Source organism: Carettochelys insculpta, chromosome 29, assembly GCF_033958435.1.
Source record: "Carettochelys insculpta isolate YL-2023 chromosome 29, ASM3395843v1, whole genome shotgun sequence".
Classification (NCBI taxonomy): domain Eukaryota; kingdom Metazoa; phylum Chordata; order Testudines; family Carettochelyidae; genus Carettochelys; species Carettochelys insculpta.
The window spans coordinates 13,531,863-13,546,287 of NC_134165.1; the positions used below are offsets into that span (position 1 = coordinate 13,531,863).

General features: G+C 53.0%; 1 pseudogene; it reads left to right on the forward strand.

Moving 5' to 3' along the window:
* The first annotated feature begins 1,057 nt into the window (after positions 1-1,057).
* On the forward strand, positions 1,058-13,222 carry LOC142003453 (uridylate-specific endoribonuclease D-like; annotated as a pseudogene).
* Positions 13,223-14,425: the final 1,203 nt, after the last annotated feature.

The window sequence follows — 14,425 nt, forward strand, 5'->3', positions numbered from 1 at the left end:
CCCCAAGGCTGGAGCGGATGTGCAACACCAATAGAAACACGCTGCCGGCTGTGGGCACGCTGCCAATCTGGGCAGCACCTGAATCTCTCCTGGGGGGCTGCCCAAGTGCTCTGCTTATGGGGAGCCCTGCATGTGTGGAGTTGGCTGACTGGCCATCTGGGTCTGCCCATCCGTGGGCTGATTTATAGGTAACTAGGGCTTCCCTTGCTGGATTTTGTAAGGCTTCATTTTAATTTGGAGCCAGGTAGAGAGCGGCCATCCCTTCTTTCTGGGAGACACCCCCTTTCGCCCTTTGTTTGATCACCGTCTATAAAGCCATGGCAGGAAATCTTAGGTAAGGAGCGGCCCTTCTTCATCTCAGTGGGTCGCAGGATTGTTGTAACCAAGACAGGCTCCCGGGAGAGGGTAGTTTTACTAACTGCACTGGCGGACCTAGAATTTGCAGGGTTGATCAAACCGCAGCACAGCTTCGATTGGAAGCAGAGCGAGCGCATGGCTCTCACGGTCAGTGCCCTGCATGATCCTCATGCACCTCTCTTCACGTGCCCTGCCTTTACCTGCATGTTGCTTTTGTAAAGCAGGCAGGAAGAAAGCTGTGTGCATGGAATTCAGCAGAATCTGGCAACTAATGGGAAACAAAACGTCTCACAGACCAGATGGGCCACAGGCTGCCCACCAATGCCGGCATGAGCCCAGGGCTCCCTAGACCCAGTGCAGAAACTGACACCTAGTGGAGACTTCTCAGATCCTGAGAACTTCAGCAGCTGTTTTTATGCCTGGAACTCTTGACTGTCTCAGCATCTGAATTCTTTTCTCTTGACTATTATCCACTTCTCTCCCAGCTAACCCGGGCTTCTCTAGCTGGACAACAGCTGTATGTGATTTTATCTGGTTCTGCTCACAAACGTAGCATGTGTTCATTACCCCTGGGCTTTGAGCGCCTGCTCCATACTTCTGAGCAGTTTAATATTTCTCTAGCATTATCTAAGTGATACAGCAAACTGATATAAGCCCCGAGGCCTGGCTCGGGTGTTGGGTAAGTTGGGGCTCATCCAAGATGAAGGCCTTTGTTGCGCTGGTCTGTTTCCTGCCTTGTTTAACATCTGGGGCCCACCTCTCCTTCCTGGGTAAGAGCAGCTTTAAAGAATATATTTTTTTAAACTAAAATGTATTTTATTCAGATTTTTGTGACAATAATAAAAAAGTAACTCAGCCTGTGAGTTCTTGTCCCAGTAGCCTGGCAAAAAAGGTTGGGTCAAATGAACCATTTTTTAGTGAACACAGATGCCCAAAGCTCTGATTTTCCAGAGGTGAAATTCACACCTGTTCAGAAGGCCAGAGCAAGGGCTATGGGTTGTGTACTTTTCACTTCTCATATGGTTCAGATGAACCCTTCCCAGAATCTAGCATGGGGTGAATATTACCCTTGTAGAACAGTTAGCCAAGGGATGTGGTGCATTCTTCGTCCCTTGACAGCTTTAAATCAGGATTGGATGACTTTCTAAAATGCCCGCTGTAACTCAGCCTCAAGACACAGGTTGGGTGTAGGACTTGCTGAGTGCAATTCTCAGATCTATGTTACGTAGGAGGTCATCATGTCTACGAAAAAATAGATAAAAATCTGTTCTCTGAAAATCTGACTTTGGCCATCATCAGGGACAAATTTGAGCAAAACCATCAACTTCTTTGCTCACGCTTGAGGCCAGATTTTGAAAACACTCCACACCCAGCAATGGGCTCCCAATCTTAAGAAGTCCATGGCTCTCTCAGCTCCATTATACATGTCCACATGTCACCACCAGGCTTCCCAAATGGTCATTCCCAACACTGGATGAACTAGTGCTAAAACAACAAGAAGTGCTGTGGCACCTTATAAACTAACAGATATTTTGGAGCATAAGCTTTCGTGGGCAAAGACCCGCTTCGTGCAAGCAGGTCTGTGCCCATGAAAGCTCATGCTCCAAAATATCTGTTAGTCTATAAGGTGCCACAGGACTTCTTGTTGTTCTCAAAGATACAGACTAATACGGCTCCCTCTCTGATAGCGTTAAAACGTGGCAGCAAAATGCGGCACTGCTTTGCTCCAGTTGGATCATTAGTACACTGTGTTCTGGTAGTGCATTCTTTTTTACTGCATGGGTATCTTGTAAGTACTTTTCACTTAACATGTAACTAGCCTAGCATAAACCTACATGTTCAGCATGGACAACAGCTGCTCTCCCCGGGTCCCCATGTGAAAACAACCCAGTATAACATGAATTTTATCAAACACGTGCAATCAAGTCGAGCCACTTATGAACAAATGCATCAGAATCCCTTGCCTCAGTTAAGCCAATAGGAGGTTTCCCATTGATTTCAAGGGGCCCAGAATTTCACCCACGCTGTTTCCTGTTGGGTTTTGCGGTCAGCTGCTTGCTTGTTTGTGCTGAGAACTTGTCCATGGAGCTTCCGGCAACTGCAGACATAATGCTTCCCTGTTTTCCTTGTGTCCTCACGCAGAGCAAATGCACAGCAGGGATTGAAAGATGGGATCCACAGAACCATCATGAATAATTAAGGGCAGATTTGTACTTCTAACTTTCAAGGTGGCGGCGTGGCTGCTGTATCTACAGGCAGAAACAGATTCTCCGCTGAGCTCCCAGCGATGCATGCATTTAGAGCTCATTAAAAATCCATGGATGCTGCTCTTGGCTGCACAGCCGCTGATGGGATTCAGCATGATTTGCTCTCCAGGCAGCAGAGTTGTGCCATGCTCTGGGCAGCCAGGGCCAGCTGCCTCTATGATGGGGAGCTGGGTTGGCCCATTTCGGCTAGTACGCACCCCACAGATGGCGTCGGAGTGCAAAAGAGAGAAGCAACGTCCCCTGCTTCCTAGTTCTATGATATTAACAATGTCCTCCACTTAGGAGGGACCAATCAGTTGTACACATGCAAAACTGGGAGGTGATGGTCTAGGAAGAACTATTGAAGAAAGGGTCATCATGGACCACAAGTGAAATATGAGTGACACTAGCACAAGGAGAGCAAACATCATTCTGCCATGCTTTGACGGGAGTGTCGTAAGCAAGATGCAAAGGCTACGTCTACCCTAGAGAGCATTCCTAACAAAACCGGTGTTTTGTGGACAAAACTCATGGCGTGTCCCCATTGCAAATGCGTTCTGTCGGCAGCAAATCGACAGAACGCGGCTGTTTTGTTGATGTCGTTCTGCTGCTCCCTGAAGAGGCGGAACACCTCTCTCGACAGAATCTGTCAACAGAAATCAAGCGTGGGCGTTCCGGGCAGCTTCCGGGACACTGGACAACCCTGTCCATTGTGCTTCTTGTTCGTCATTCTGTCAAGAGAGAGGCCGGGCAAGCTGTCTGCTCTCTGCCAACTGAGCGGATCACTTTTTCAATCCACTTTGCTGTCTGGCTGCAATCTGTTGACCGAAGTAAACTTCTGTCCACAGACCGCTGTAGTGTAGAAGTAGCCATATTCCGCACTGATTAGGTCTTAGCTGGAGTATTGTGTCCAGTTCTGGTCACCGCCTTTCAAGAAAGAGGTGGAGAAATTGGAGGAGATTCAGAGAGGAGTAACAAAAATGATTAAAGGGCCAGAGAAAATGACCGGTGAGGGAAGACTGAAAGAATCGGCTTAGTTTGGAAAAGAGACGACTGAGAGGGGACATGAGAACAGCTTTCAAGTACCTAAAAGGTTGTTAGGAGGAGGAGGGAGAAAAATTGTTCTCCTGAAACCCTGATGACAGGACAAGGAGCAATGGGCTTAAATTGAAGCAAGGGAGGTTTAAGCTGGACGTTAGGGAGAACTTCCCAACTGTCAGGATGGTGTTAACCGCTGGAATAAATTGCCGAAGAAGTTCGTGGCCTTTTTATCATTGCAGATATTTAAGAGCAGGTTAGATAAACATCTGTCAGGGATGCCCTAGATCAGTGTTTCTTGAACTATGTTCTGGGGAACGCTGGTTTTCCGTGAACAACTCACAGCTGTGCTGCAAGCATTTGGAAAAATACACTGATGGCATATATTTTCTGTTATTAAGACCAGATACAATGTTACTTCTTCATTGCTACGATACGATACCTGTTTAAATTACTTCATTTTGGTTTTGCTGTATAGGTTGCTCTTTGATTTGGTTTCGATCTGACTATTTTTTTTTTGAAGAAAATTCTCATAGGCGTTCCACATAAAAATATTATCGTTTGGTGTTCCATGGTCTCAAAAAAATTAAGAAAGACTAATCTAGATGGTGCTTGGTCCTGCTGTGAGTACAGGGAACTGGATTTGATGACCTCTTGAGGTTCCTTCCGAGTTCTAGGATTCTGTGATTCCGTGGTTTGGGGCAGGTGCCAGCAACCAAAACAGCGCAAAGAGCCATTTCTTCAAATTCGGTTACAAAATTAATACTTCCAGAGCCGCAATGCCTGTGAATACGAGACGGTCCTTAGCAAATAACGTCAGACCGGGCTTTGGACACCCGTTTTAAGAACAGCGCACGCACGATGATTTGCACCAGTTAGAGGGTTTAAATTACTTTCACCCCTGGGTTAGTGAGCAAACAAGGACAAGGAAAACGCTGGCCTGGGGACGGGCTCTTGAGCAGGATGGCGCCATATTCGTAGCAACCCTCCACGCCAGTACTTCTCAGCCTTTTTTTATAAAGTACCCCTTTTTAAAACAGTTTCTGAGTACGCCCAGCCCCCCCTCCTCCAGGGCCAGGCACCCCCCAGACCCCTCCCCTGTTTTAACCCAATCCCCACACCCCTCCTCCAGAGCAGGCACCTCCAGCCCTCTTCCCCCCACTGTTATCCAACACCATGACTCCCCAGAGCCACCATTGCAGCCACACGCTTCTCCCTCGACGTGCTGGGGCAGGATGTGAATGCACAGCAATGCACAGTGCTCCTACAGCTCCAAGCATTTTATTGCTCAAAGAGCTACCACGTATTCCCCGGCATCCCAGGATCGGCGACCTGCCAGCAGAGCGGGGACCTTGCCTGAGGTGAGCTCTGTGGCCAGGCCTTGCCCGGGGGCTCTTGTCGAGAGGTGCAGCAGAGAGCCACAGAGGAGTCAGTAGCTGCAGCATCCGGAGCTGCAAATGACTCCTTAAAGAGCCGCATGCGGCTCCGGAGCTGCCGGTAGCTGATCCCTGGTTTAGTGACTGTTCCACATTAATAAACCAGGTAATCCAAGAGCTAGCTGCCTCTTTGAGCAGGTAAGAGGGGAGTAGGGGACCGGTGCTGTACACGCTCCTCCAGCCATGTTTCTAGCCCATCACCATCACATCTGGCCCCCGGGGCAAGGCCACACTGAGCTCTGGTCCATCTCTCTTTTCCATTCCAGGAGACGGGGGGGGGGGGGGGAGGCAGCAGGAGGCCTCCTCCTCCTACGCTGTCTCCAACAGCGAGCTCAAGAACATCTCGGAGGCGCTGTACTCTGCCGACGTGAACAAGGCCACCAGCCACGAGATCATCCTCAACCTACAGCACAAGATCTCCTCTGACCAGACTGGGGAAAGCCAAGACTACGCCAGCCAGAAGTGAGAGCACGGGTGTGGAATGGACGGGATGGGAGATGTGTGGGATTTGCAGATCGGGGGGAGAGGATGCATTGAGGTTACACCGGATCCTTCCCTGGGCAGCCCCTTCTGCTGCCAGGTGGGAATTCCCACTGGGCAGAGAGGGAGGAGCAGGCACAGAACTAGCATCCACATGTACCAGGCGGGGCCGTGTCAGGATGAGAGAGGTGCGCAAAGGTCTGGGGGCTTCATGCTTGCTCTGTGGCTGGGCTGTCTCCTTCCCTGGAGCCCAACTGTAACTATCAGAGAAGGTCTAGTCTGAGAGGAAGGATTGTCCAATGGTTAGGGCACAAGTCAGGGACTTGGGTGAGTGGCGTTGTGTCCCTTGCTTTGCCACAGCCTTCTTGACGTGACCAGGGGAAGTCACTTAATCCCTCTGCCTCAGTTTGCCATGTGTCCAGTAGGGCTAGCGAGAGGTTGTAGAGATAAATGCATGAAGGCTTGTGAGGTTCTCTGATACTACAGCAATGGGGCCTAGATAAGAACCTAAGACAGAAAGGGCTACCAGCCCTACACTGGGTCACCAGCTGGGTCTGTGAACCAGAGCAGTGCCCCAAACCTCTCTCTCTGCTCCCCGGCAAGGCTCTTCAGCTACGTGGATGAGGCTGCCCTCTTCTCCAAGCCCACCTTCGCCAGGCTCATCACTCTGCTGAACAACTATGAACGCACGATGGGCATGGAGGAAGTGGTGACCTCAACTGAGAGGCAGGAGGTGGGCGCCTTCCTGGATGAAATCTTCAAGACTCTGGTGATGGAGGAGCTGAGCAGGTTCTTCCTTTCTAAAGGAAGCCGTCGGTACCATCCATCTTGGGGAGAGGGGCCCAGAGGGGTCCCTGAGCTGGGCCCTGGCCCCCCTTCCTCCCTCTCCAACCGGCTTGGGCTGCCCCACCACCCAGCCCAGTTCCCATTCAAACCAGCCCGGCCCCTCCTCCTGCCCTTGTCCTATTTCCTGGGGGAGAAAGGGGTCACCTGGTTGCCTAGGTTACAAAGAGCAGAGAGGGCCATCGCCTATGTGTGAGAAGTCATCACACCGAAACTCCCCTCACCACTACGCACTGCTGCTGTGCCTAGGGAAACTGAGGCACCCACCTCAGGTTGCTGCAGGGCAGTTGCAAACACATGCATCCTAACCAGGGGGATAAAACCCTCCCACGCCCCACTGCGTCACACATGCATCGAGGTGATGGGGATGTGCACCACCAAAAGAAACACAAGCGGCCTGCCCCAGTGCTCATCTTACAGGGAACGTGGGTTGAGTTTGCCCGCTAGTGCCAGGCACTAGAGGGCCCGTAACGTATCAGTTCAAGGCAGCATCCTGTAGCTCCGTCCGCCTGTTGCATCTGAGAGAGGCTTCCCCTGGCTGAGTGGACAGGAATCCAAACAGGGAATTGCCTCCCTCCGGCTGAGTCAGTGGAACCGTCGCTCAGCCGATTCGCACTGGAATCTGCGTGGAGCATCTGGCAATCCGCCCCGACGTGAGGCTGCAGGCCTGGGCTTTTGGCTTTCTGTAGCTCGCCTGTCCCTCTAGCGTGGTGCAGCTGCTGTGTAAACAGAGAGCAGCTCCCAGAGCCTGCTGGCTGCCAGCACCAGCAAGCAGGACTCTCTGTTCTCACCACAGCCGGCTCTCGCGTCTCAAGCTAGCCGTGCGCACCAGTGGGAGAAGGAACGTGTTTCTTGGTGTGTTTCCCAATGCTCCGTCTGTTCGCGGGCTGACAACCACGCGCGGTGTTCACCAGCGCCCTGTGAAAGCCGGCATCCGCAGCTCCCAGGTTGGCCCTCCTGGCTCAGCTATGGGCTGCGAACAGTTGTCGCAAATAGCACATGGCGTCCCCGTGAAGCAAATATAGCATCCGCCAAGTTCGCGTCCCAAGCTGCGCTTCAGGAACGGAAAGCTACCGAAGGAATGCATCCGGGAACTGACTGCTTGCCAGGCAGGCACAGAGGTGCCTACACTCGGCGGGAGTGTGCCAGCTGGGAGTGACAAAGGAGAAGGGGTAAGCTCAGGGCCAGCCAGCGGATTTATGGGGCTTGACGCAGTACTGTTAAACTGGTGCCCCTCTGCCCGGTGGCAGCCCGGGGGCTGGAGATGTCATTTTCCTCATCTCCAGCCACACACTGAAGAACTTTTTAAAGCAAATTTTAAACGAAGATCCTGTCGACTAACACAGTCAATTCGGAAACTGATGGCATGCGCCTGCGGTTGGCACCAGCATTCCCTGTAAGGGGCCACCCAGGAGAGAGTCAGGTGCTGCCCAGCTGATTAGCCGAGCACCCACAGCCGGCCACGAGTGTTTCCACTGGTGGTTCACATCCGCACATGCTTGGTGCACATAAAATTTATTCTGCCCCAGATGGGAAACATTAGCGGGAACCCTGATTGGCACTGGGCACTTGCCAGTTGAATGGCTTCTTTATCACTTAAAAGGCTCGATCCCAGGTTGAGTGTTCTGCAAAGAGCTCTGGCAGGCTTTTTCACTTGTAAGTTAGCTCAATCCCATCCGGAGGAAGCAGAGCCACAGGACAGGGTTCGGGCAGGGCGGGTGAATGGACATTAAGGTACAGTGGTGTCCTGAATTTTCCAGTGCTTTATTCAGCTACGTATTCTGCATAAGGGTAAGCACAGCCCTGGGAAAGGTGCTCAGTGGAGGGTTAATTTGCATATTCAAGGAGGAGGAGATGGGAGATTGGCAGGGAGGCAGCCTCGATCGGGGAGAAGGGCCCGTTTCCCGGCTGCGAGGGTTTAACATTCTAACGAGCGAGGACGGTGATGGAGAACATCTGATCGCTATCTTGGCCCTCTGCAGTTTTTAGATGGGAGCAGTCGACGTATGTCCCCATGGTAAGCCCCCACTGTCAGAGCCGCGCAGACACCCTGCTGCCCCTCACTGAGCTGAACTCGCTGCAGCTGCAGAGCTCTGGATTTGGATCAGCAGCAGGGCATTGGGGTCTGCCATTGCTGAGCTAGGGAAGAGCTCCCAGCTCAGACCCCAGGAGGTAGCTGCATTGCCTTGCTGTCAGACAATCATAGACTCATAAAATCCTAGGGCTAGAAGGGACCTCAGGAGGTCTTCCAGTCCAGCCCCCTGCCTAAAGCAGGATCAACTGCAGTAAATCATCCCAGCCAGGACTTTGTCACCTGGGATTTAAAAATCTCTAGGGATGGAGAATCCACCACCTCTCTAGAGCTGTGTCTACACGTGCACACTACTTCGAAGTAGCAGCGCCAACTTCGAAATAGCGCCTGTCACGGCTACACGTGTTGGGTGCTATTTCGAAGTTAACATCGACGTTAGGCAGCGAGACGTCGAATTCGCTAACCCTATGAAGGGATGGGAATAGCGCCCTACTTCGACGTTGAACGTCGAAGTAGGGAACGTGTAGTCGTTGCGCAACCCGCAACATCGAAATTGCGGGGTCCTCCATGGCGGCCATCAGCTGAGGGGTTGAGAGACGCTCTCTCCAGCCCCTGCGGGGCTCTATGGTCACCGTGTGCAGCAGTCCTTAGCCCAGGGCTTCTGGCTGCTGCTGCTGCACCTGGGAATCCATGCTGCACGCACAGGGTCTGCAACCAGTTGTCGGCTCTGTGGATCTTGTGCTGTTTAGTGCAAGTGTGTCTGGGAGGGGCCCTTTAAGGGAGCGGCTTGCTGTTGAGTCCGCCCTGTGACCCTGTCTGCAGCTGTTCCTGGCACCCTTATTTCGATGTGTGCTACTTTGGCATGTAGATGTTCCCTCGCAGCGCCTATTTCGATGTGGTGCTGCCCAACGTCGACGTTGAATGTCGACGGCACCAGCCCTGGAGGATGTGTAGACGTTATTCATCGAAATAAGCTATTTTGATGTAGTGTGCACGTGTAGATGTAGCCTAGGTAACACATTCCAGTGCTGCACCACCCTTCTGGGGATAGTTTTTCCTAATATCCAGCCTACACCTATACCTCTGTAACTTGAGACCATTGCTCCTTGTTCTGTCATCTGTCACCACAGAGAACAGCCTCTCTCCATCCTCTTTAGAGCCCCCGTTCAAGAAGTTGAAGGCTGCTATCAAATCGCCCCTCAGTCTTCTCTTGTGCAAACTAAATTAGCCCAGATCCCCTCAGCCTTTCCTCATAGGTCATGGGATCCAGCCCCCTAATCATTTTGGTTGCCTCCTGCTGGACCCTTTCCAATGCATCCACCTCCTTTCTATACTGGGGGCCCCAGAACTGGACACAGTACTCCAGGTGTGGCCTCACCAGTGCTGAATAGAGGGGAATAATCACTTCTCTAGATCTGCTGGAAATGCTCCTCCTAATGCACCCCAATATGCCATTAGCCTTCTTGGCTCCAAGGGCCCACTGTTAAGTCATATCCAGCCTCTCATCCACTGTCTCCCTGGGCCAGGTATCTATTTGTCCCAGGACAACTTCAAAGTGGACCTGAAGGAGATATGGTTCGGGCTCTACTCCCGCTCTAAGGGGCAGCCATGGACTCCTCCAGCTTCGAACATGTCTTCCAAGGTACAGCGCTGGTCGTGGGGCAGTGGGGGAGTCTCTGATGAGGGCCCAACACAGATCCCCACTCCGGGGTCTGGTGGAAAGGTGCATAAACCCCAAGGCTCGGACACGCCCACTTGCAGAGCTCCAATGCTCGAGCCAGAAAGATCTGACTTGGGTGGCCTCATCTGCAGAGGGCTGAGCAGACGCTGTGAAGACCAGGGCTTTAACAGGGTTCCAAAAAGAACTAGCTACGTTCCAGGTCCATCCATGGCTATGAGCCAGGCTGGACAGGGATGGCGTCCGGAGGCTCCTTGTCAGAAGCTGGAACGGGCGATGAGAGGAGGATCACTTGATGGTTACCTGTTCTGTTCGTCCCTCTGGGGCACCTGGCATTGGCCACTGTCAGAAGACAGGACCCTGGGCTAAATGGACCTTTGGCCGTTTTTATGTTAACCCTCTCAGGTCCGCCAGTGTGAAAATCAGGCTGCATGTTTCGTATGAAGGGAAGCTCTCGCTCCCCTCCAGCCCTGGCTCTCCATGTGATTCCCCAATGGGGAACCGAGGCATGGGCAGGGAAACGACTTGCCCCAGTTTGCCCATCAGGCCAGCTACAGAGGCTGTTGGGAACAAGCCTGGGCACATCCTTCGTGTCAGTCCCACAAGTATGAATGGGGGAGGGGGAATCAATCATGAATTTGCTGAGGGGCCAGTTCATTGTGAAGGCTAAAATGGCCCCAGCTACATGGGCTGAGCTGGCAGGTGGTCGAGGCAGGCCTTGGGTGGGATTCCCTGGAGCTAGCCTCTTTCCCTGAGCCCCAGAGAGGGTGGTGGCCTGCAACACGCTGCTCATTCTGGAGGATCTGGTGGACACGCCCGGCCTTAAGCCGCAGGGGTCTCATTCCAGCGCCAGAGCAGGTCTCCTCTAGACCTGAAAGCCAGTTCTTAAGCCTCCTTTTAGGTTGGAGAGTGCGTCTCGGGTCAGGGCCCTTTGTTATTCCCAGCTGCGCCAGGGGCTGTTAACATACCTCGCACCTGGTTAGCCTGTAGCCCACGGGGTCGAGATAACTGTGTTTCACAGAATCATAGGGCTGGAAGGGACCTCAGCAGGTCATCTAGTCCAGGCTCCTGCTTCAAGCAGGATCAACCCTCACTAAGTCATCCCAGCCAGGACCTTGTCCAGCTGGGACTTAAAAACCTCAAGGGATGGAGAATCCACCACCTCTCTAGGCAACGCATTCCAGTGCTTCACCACCCGCCTGGTGAAGAAGTTTTTCCTAATATCTAACCTACACCTCTCCCTCTTCAACTTCTGACCATTACTCCCTGTTCTGCCATCTGACACCACTGAGAACAGTTTCTCACCCTCCTCTTCAGAGCTCCCCTTCAGGAAGTTGAAGGCTGCTATTAAATCACCTCTAAGTCTTCTCTTCTGTAAACTAAACAAGCCCAGATTCCTCAGCCTCTCCTCATAGGTCTTGTGCTCCAGCCCCTTAATCATTTTTGTTGCCCTTCGCTGAACCTGCTCTAGCAAATCCACATCCTTTTTATACTGGGGGGCCCAAAACTGGACACAATATTCCAGATGTGGCCTCACCAGTGCCGAATAAAGAGGAATAACTACTTCTCTAGATCTGCTCGAAATGCTCTCCTAATGCACCCTAGTATGCCGTTAGCTTTCTTGGCTACAAGGGCGCACTGTTTACTCATATCCAGCCTTTCATCCACCATAATCCCTAGGTCCCTTTCCATCGTACTGCTGCTGAGCCAGTCGGTCCCCAGCCTGTAACAATGTTTGGGATTCTTCCGCCCCAGGTGCAGGACTCTACACTTCTCCTAATTGAACCGCATCAGATTTCTTTTGGCCCAGTCCTCCAATTTATCCAGGTCCCTCTGGATTCTTTCTCTACCCTCCAACGTATCTACCTCTCCCCCTAGTTTTGTGTCACCTGCAAACTTGCTGAGGGTGCAACCCAGTCCCTCATCCAGGTCATTAATAAAGATTAATAAAGATAGAAAATAAGATGAAGAATATCTTACTTCCCCTATATGAAACTGTGGTACGCCCACATCTTCAGTACTGCGTGTAGATGTGGTCTCCTCACCTCAAAAAAGATATATTGGCGTTAGAAAAGGTTCAGAAAAGGGCAACTAAAATGATTAAGGGTTTGGAAAGGGTCCCATATGAGGAGAGGCTAGAGAGACTGGGAATTTTCAGTCTAGAAAAGAGGAGACTGAGGGACGATATGCTAGAGGTGTATAAAATCATGAATGGTGTGGAGAAAGTGAACACAGAAAAGTTATTTACTTGTTCCCATAATATAAGAACTAGAGGACACCAATTGAGATTAATGGGTAGCAGGTTCAAAACTAATAAAAGAAAGTTTTTCTTCACACAGCGCACAATCAATCTGTGGAACTCCTTACCAGAGGACGCTGTGAAGGCCAGGACTCTAATAGAGTTTAAAAAAGAGCTCGATAAATGTTTGGAGGTTAGGTCCATAGATGGCTGTTAGCAAGGGGTAAGGGATGGTGCCCCTAGCCTTTTGTGGAAGGCGGGAGATGGATGGCAGGAGACAAGTCGCTTGATCATTGTCTTCCGTTCACCTCCTCCGGGGCACCTGGCACTGGCCACTGTCGGCAGACAGGATACTGGGCTGGATGGACCTTCGGTCTGACCCAGTATGGCCACTCTTATGTTCCCCGGGTGCAGGCTCCCGCCGATCATTCGAGGCCGCGCAGGGGACAGGCAGGCCAGGATGTCAGGGGACAGGCCAGAGGCTGGTGCACATCCGCGCGGGCCTGGTGCGCACAACAAAATTTATCCCGCACCCGGCTGAACACCGGACCCCCCCACAGCTGCGCTGTCACGAGCACCCTTCAATCCACGTGCCGGGCCCCAGCGGGTGGGTCATGAGAGGGTCATGGGTGGGGGAGGCGAGAGGGCCGCCAGGTGGCGCTCTAACGCGCCCGACGTGCCAATGGGCTCAGCCCGGAGGGGTGGGGGGAGCCTCCATTGTTCGCGGGCTGGGGGTGGGGGGGTCGCTGTGGCTCTCTAGGGCAGCCGCCGAGTGCCAAAAGCGTTCGAAAAGCGGGCGGTTTCCGCGCCCCGCCCGGCCGGGAGCTGAGCGAGACGGATAACCCCGGCCCCATTGCCCCGCTGCTGTGTTAACTGAAGCGTCCTTGCCCAGAGGAAGCCCGCGGCAGCGGTTGGCTGGCGCCTCCTGCCTCCGCTCGGTGCTCACTCACCACAACCGGCCTCTTCGCCCAGCACCCCCTGAACCCCCCCCCCCACCCCCGGGCGAACGGGGGGAGGAGGAGGAGCGGGGATTTCGGGGAGAGGGGAAACCCCCTTCAGCATTTCCTGCGCCTCCGTCACCAGAGCCGCTTCCTCGTGGGGCCTCTTTGTGCAAGTGGCTCACGAGGAGGCGACTCTGCCCGGTGCCTGTGAGCCTGGGGGGCGGCTGGCCTTGCTCCACGCACTGGGCCCGGCTCTGGGGGGCTGATGGGGGTGGCAGGGGACCGCTGAACCGCCCAGCGCACCACCGCTGCAAAGACACCCGCTGCTTCCTGCAAAGGAAGCGGGGGCGGGAAATGCAGAGCTCAGCCTGGAGCTAAATCGAGGACCCTGGAGGCCCGACTCCCAGATCCCGGCTAAAGTCAGGGCCCCCTGTGCCTTACACCCTTGAGCAAAGCCTCCCAGGCATGGAAGGTTGAGGACAGCCCAGAGGGCGATTTAAAGAGGTGTCCTTTGGCTCAATGGGCGTTTACCCTGAAGCCTAACAATGACTGCACTTTTCTCTGCCACCTCCGGCTCACGTGATTGGCCTCCAATGCCTCCTCCTTCCTCCAATGCTAAAAACTCCATCTCTCATTCCCCCGCAACAGGGCCGGATGCACCGTCAGCAGCCTGCACCCCCTATTTCTGCGCTGTCAGGGCAGAGCAAACCAAGATGGAACTATTGGGGCAGAGCAAACCAAAGGGAATGAAGAAACCCCCTGGGGACCACAATGGCCTGGGTCAACCACTTTCACAACTGGGTCAATATAAATGAACTGGCCTGAAGTTGTACATGGAAACTTGGTTCGAGTCCTCCCAGAACAGGACCCAGATGGTGGCTCTAACTCCTAAACCCCCCTTCCGGCTTGAGAATTTAAGATGTGGATAAACATCTTGGCAGAAGCCCCCAGTGTGGTGCCTGTGGCCAAAGAGGCTGGTGCCGGGTACGATTTTACTTGGTCAGTGGGACTGATGAGACCAATTCTGGAATCCCGTATTTGCGTCAGCTGTCCCCGTGTGAGAAAGGACGTTGGGTAATTGTGGAGGGTGCAGAGAAGCACCACATAACCGATTTGCAGGCTGGAAAATGAGACG